This window comes from Aptenodytes patagonicus, chromosome 3, assembly GCF_965638725.1.
Source record: "Aptenodytes patagonicus chromosome 3, bAptPat1.pri.cur, whole genome shotgun sequence".
NCBI lineage: Eukaryota > Metazoa > Chordata > Aves > Sphenisciformes > Spheniscidae > Aptenodytes > Aptenodytes patagonicus.
In genome coordinates, this window is record NC_134951.1 from 80,489,039 (window position 1) to 80,494,860 (window position 5,822).

Here is a 5,822-nt window from a genome sequence, read left to right on the forward strand (position 1 = left end):
CCACCCCGGGTAAGAAATACACCTGGCAATTCATTGCTGATTTCCCGGGAGTGTTATTCATGCCAGTTTATTTATGTATTTATTATTCATGTGCAAACTATTGAAGTTCCTTGTGGTAACCTGCAAATCAAACTGATAGAGGCAGAGGGCTGGCTGTCACACCAAGTGCTGTAGAGTTGAACACAGGCATCGTGGCTGTTATTGCACCTAAGTGTGGGGGTGTGAGGAACAATTCAGCCTGCCTGATGCTCGGGACTACCCATGCCTTGGCTAGAGTTGGTAGAGAGAAGTAGTCAGCATCCTTAAATTAAGAGAACCTCTGCTATAAATACCTAACTGTGGCAGTGGAGCGGCTTCCACTATTGACTGCGCAGGTGTCTTCTTTCCTCAGTGTCGATAATGTATCATTGGCAGGCAACGGGAGTAAATTTATGGCTAACTCCTTCTCACGCTCAAAATTTGGGCTTCAGATTTGTATTGATTAAAGTCGGGGTGGTATGTGGGAGGGCAGGGCCACTGTGCCATTTATCCATTGCTTCCCCCTGGGGGTAGTGGTGCAGCCAGGGGTTTTGGTGCAGCCCTTGATGGTGACCCCCTACGGCTGAGGGGGACCAGGAAGCAGCGGCGCTCAGTGCCGGGCAACCCGAAGGAAGGTTTGTGGGGTGGGTATGTGTCCTGTGGGTAATGGTGGGGGGGGAGACGGCGGCTCCCCAAGCCAGACACACGATGGGTATTGTCTATGGTGACCATAGTCATGCTCTTTCTCTAAAATACAAGACACCGTTACCCCTTCAAAGGTTCAGACGCACATGCTGCCTGTTGCCACACACTCAAAATTTGGGCTTCAAATTTTGTGTTGATTGCACTTATTTATTAGGATTGCGTTTTAATAATTTTCTCCGGAATCTTGTTCTGCATGCCTTCACAAGGATTTAATTGTCTTCAACAGGCCATTTAATACAACTGTGTTTTAGCATGTTAGCGTAATAATTTATTATGTTAAAGTGTCAGAACTGCAACTAGGAGAAATCTATATTAAGGCTGATAAGAAGGACAAATTCAACTTGGAATGTGGTCAATTGCAAAATAAAAAGTGTTTCTAATATAGCACTTGTTTCTAAGCTCCCTTCTTCCTATTCCTGACTTTTTCACCAGTATTTCTGATAATTTATATACATCCATGTTACACAGTCCTGTGTTACTGTGTGAAAAACCTACACAAATGAGGTTCATTGATTACACAGAGGAAGAAGTGAAATTCCTGTCAAATGCTTAAAGAAATTGAACCAAGAGAGTCGTCTTTTTCTTTATTGACGTAGTATTGTTCCCTTTCATAACGAAGGATAAAAATGTGATTTTGAAATTGTTGTGTTCCTTTGCATGGTATATTGGTTTCCATATGGTAGGAATCTCAGTGGGAATATGCTGATTTACACTAGCAGAAGTCCTAGTCGCTTATTTGAATGCCATCTTGCTATGTTATCTTGGTAGAGACATAATGTTCCTGTGTTTTTCATGTAACCTTGTCTCATTTGCAAAGCTCAAATGTCGTTGCCACTCCAGGAAAGGTTACTGGTGAGAAATGTTTGAGCTTTAAATGGATTCTCAATTTTGAATAGAACCCGCTTTTTTATGTGTTGAAAACCAGGCTTAGATTCAAACACCTCTGAAACTTGGGAAGATTCAAACTTGGATCTAGACTGAATTGTGCAACTTAAATCTATTTCTAATATATAGATAATTCAGTGTGCAAAGAGTGTATGTGCACATGCACATGCGTGTATTCACATACATAGACACAACACATATATTGATACATACCCACACAAATGTATGTATCTTGCTTCTGGGTTGTACTTGGAAATAAGAAGTGACTTATTTATATTCCACCGGAATTCCATCAGTGTTGACTATATTTCCTACAAAAGAATTCAAATTAAAAAAGTTGTTAAATCATTTCTTGAGTAGCTAAAGAAGTTACTGATGGAAAAATAATCAAAGGAATCAATTGCATTTTTTTTTAGTATCACTCATTGCCCATAAACTAGATTTTAGACATGTCTAAATTGCTTCTACATAACTAGGGTATTTTTAAATGTTCATTAGTTCCTTATCATTGTTCTGTATTGATGTCAATATAAGATTTTGATTTGAGGAGGACCATAATAAAAAGGAAGACCCTTTTTATGTGGCTAATGCAATGTAAATAATTTAAATGTTGGAAATGTGAAGCAGTGATTGGCAGGAGGAGGAGGGAAAGGATGTTATGTGGGCTGGATGCAAAGCAGGGAATCAAAATGTGGAAATGAAGTAAACGTAGAAACATTCCGGTTGTTTTGGAGAAAATCACTGTCCGATATTTGGTTTTGCAGAAACAAAGACAGGGTGGCCTGGATCTGAATCCTGTTTTACCAGCAAATCCAGCGTTCAGGATCGTTTGCATAACCAATTCCAGCTTTGGCTCACGTCTGTTCTGAATAAGCAGTTAAGCAGTTTGGGTATTTTTTAGTCCCCTGTGGGCTGACGGAGAAAAGATACGCAGCACGGAGGACTGAAGGAGATGATTTGTTTAACTTCTGCTAGCCTGTAGGGATGCACCTCCCTGAACGTAGCAATGTTCAGCCATCCTCATTCCCAGTACTGACCGGTGTACCAGGCAGAAAGTGCTGCTCTTGCAGAGGGAAGATGTTCAGCTCTCAGTGCTTTGAACACCTATTTACAAAGGTTTTAAATAACTTAGGAACAGATTAGAGCTGTCTCCTAAAAACTGGGAGCACTCTGAACCTGGTGCAGGTTCCAGCTTGGCGAGGGGGCCTCCACCTGACACAAGAGAAACAGGGAAGGCAGCCAAGCACTATATGCCTCCTCAAATCCTCATCTATAAGCTGCTGCTAAACCTCTACTGTACTGAAGACTCTTCCTATGAGAGTACACAAATGTATAGTTAGCACCCAAAGCCACAGGACCTAGTGCAACTGACTTTCATCAGTAGATTTGTGGCCGTAGAGGGTTTTTGTTTTGTTTTTTTTTCCCATCTGGTGTGACTTCAGAGCAGGACACAAGCCTTTAAAATGGAGAAAAGCTACCTTCAGATTAATTTTCTCTCTCACCCATGGACACACGCAAGCTTAAAAAAAAATTGACTGTGCTGTTGAGGAAGCGCGAGGCATGGTGTTCATCATTTTAGAAAGGCAGATATTTGGTTAATGCCAGCACTCCAAAGACCCAGACAAGACTGCATCCCCCTGGGCAAAGTGCCCTGCAAACACAAGGTATGAGACAGCTCCTGCCCCCAGGTATTTGCCTTCGCCATTCATAACCTTCTCAGAGGGAGGATGTTGTGCCCGAGGCAATGCAAGGGACTAACTAGAAAGCTGAGAGCAGAACCCAGATCTCTGGCCTGGCACCTTGCACAGTGAGCTTCACTCTGGATTGCTTACTCTTTTCCCACAGCAGCACTCTGCTGCACTAATTGGGATTAGGTCCCCATTGCACTTAATGCTTCCTGAGCACAGAGGAGGAAACAAACCCAGTCATGAAAAGCTCGACAGTTGTAGCTGCTTAATTGATGCGGTTATTTTAAATCCAGTCAGTTAAATTGCTGCGGACACCCTTTATTATAGCCTAGGCAATTTTATTTCAAGTTAGCTTTAATCAATTAGGAATTGATTTTAGCTAAGTCGGTATAAGAACATCTCATCTGGTTTAACAAAATTCGTTTTAGAGAAGTGAAATGGGTGCAGATTCAGCATGGGCCCAAGGAAGGCTTTCTCTTTTTGCCTGCTAGTGATCAGGCAGAGGATGTCCTACTAAACCCCTAGATCCTGTGCAGCCACAAGCAGATCCTATCCCAATCTTAAGTCCTGGTGAAATAACATATACAGAAAGGGAGATAAGGGGGGTTACCTGAATGAAGGACTCTCTCCCCAGCAACTTGTGCACATACCCACAAGCACACCCTCACCCTGACTGCACTGGTCAGTGGAGGAGGTTTGGGAGCAGCAAGTGAGGTACAAGCTAAGAGCTTACTAATTCTGCCCGGCCCAGGCTGTGGCTCCCCAGGCCACCAAGGCAGCAAAACATCTTGGTCTTGCTCCATGTGTTTTTAGTGCGCTTGTTTTCTGCCAGGTTAGTATTTCAAAGAGGTTTGCAAAGATGGCTGAGCTGGAGGTATGGCAAGGAAACTGACTGGGGAGTTTGGCTAGGAGTAGGCAGAGGTAAGAGGAGGAAGCAGGAGCTCCACTTCTTGGTGAGGCACTATACTGTGAAAATGGAAATGCCAGGAGAACTGAGAATTATCAGTGGAGAATTTCGAGATGTGACCAATTTCTAATGCTGTCTCACCTTCAGGACTATGAAACATTTGCAAGGTTACACTATTCTTTTGATGCTTTTTTCTCCAAAAGATTGTTCTGATATTTTAACCATAGTGTAAAATTGGTACTATGTTTAAAAAAACCCCACCCTGTTATCTTCAATTTGCTGCTGTTGTTTTTATCATGATCGTTTTGAGTTTTCATATGGGAACTCTTTATTACAGAATGTTGAAATCTTTCATTTCTGTTCTCATAAATGGTAAGAACAAAGCTACTGCAATCAAGGACCCGCTACTTCTGGTTCTATCAGAAGAAGAAAGCAGGATTTCTACCTGGGATTTGTTTACTTTGTGCCAGAGCTGTTCCCAAGCTCGATTTCTTCTGTAGGTACAAGTAGTGTTAATGAGGTGTTAATGTGTATGTAAGCGAAGCAGTCATAGATTTGCCTTTGATCAGTCGGTGTTATTTCCTTATTTTTTCCCTCCCCCCTTTTTTTTTTTTAACTTCGAAAAGCTGTTTGCACCATGAAAGCCTGTTAACTTAACAGAAATTTCTCCAGGAGCTGAAAGAACTTCTGAAAACAATGCACAGTAAAACTCCCACTGACTGCAGCGGGGTCAGTATTGTTCCTTTGATTACAATTGTTTGAAGAGTAAAAACATATTCTCAGGGGTTTGCCTACACGCAGTTTTTGTACTGCTTTAAATATAGGCTTGAAACTAGTATATTGAAAGCAGTATATAGAACCTAGTACAATGCAGTTGTGTTATTATCAGGATGTTTATGCCAATCTTGCCTGATCCCACAAATGCAAAGGAGCTCATAGTGCCTTCCTATCTGTATCAATATCATAACTTCAGTGTGTTTTTAAAAATGCACCCTTAAGGATCTAACTTGGCACAAAGACTGGGTGTATTAGGTTTGAGTTTCTTGGCTTATAATTATTAACACACATGAAAAATGGAAGCAAGGCATTTAAAGTGGGAAAGCTCCAGAAAGTAGAAAAATGATGCTTTCATCTTATTGATGTGGGCTTCCTTATCCTGTCGCTTTTGTTATCACTCTTACTCACTCTTGCTGACATAAAGCAGCATTGCCTCGTGTTTATCTGAGTCTCATGAAAAAACAAGCAATCGGGGTGTGTGTATGTGTGTGGGACCTTCATAAAGTGAACACATACAAAGTGGAGTTGAAAAGGTGTTCAGTTCAATGCTTATGTCTCCTTCCCCAGACTCCCCAGGCACCTTCTTAAGACTGATGCCTAAAACAATCATGTTTTCTTGTGGATGATTGTGTGAGTTTCTGCATGCGCTGCTCTCGGGGGATCCCGTTTGCTACAGTCGTGCCTTACAAGCTGCCAAGAACGGGCTCCACCGTCCCGGGTGCTGCACAACCAAGCCAGCAGACAGGTCTTGCCCTCTGCGTCGCAGCCCGTGCCGTGCAACTGGTCTGGCCACACACAGCAGCAGGGAGACGTGAAATGCACAGTGGGAGGCAACAGTGCCA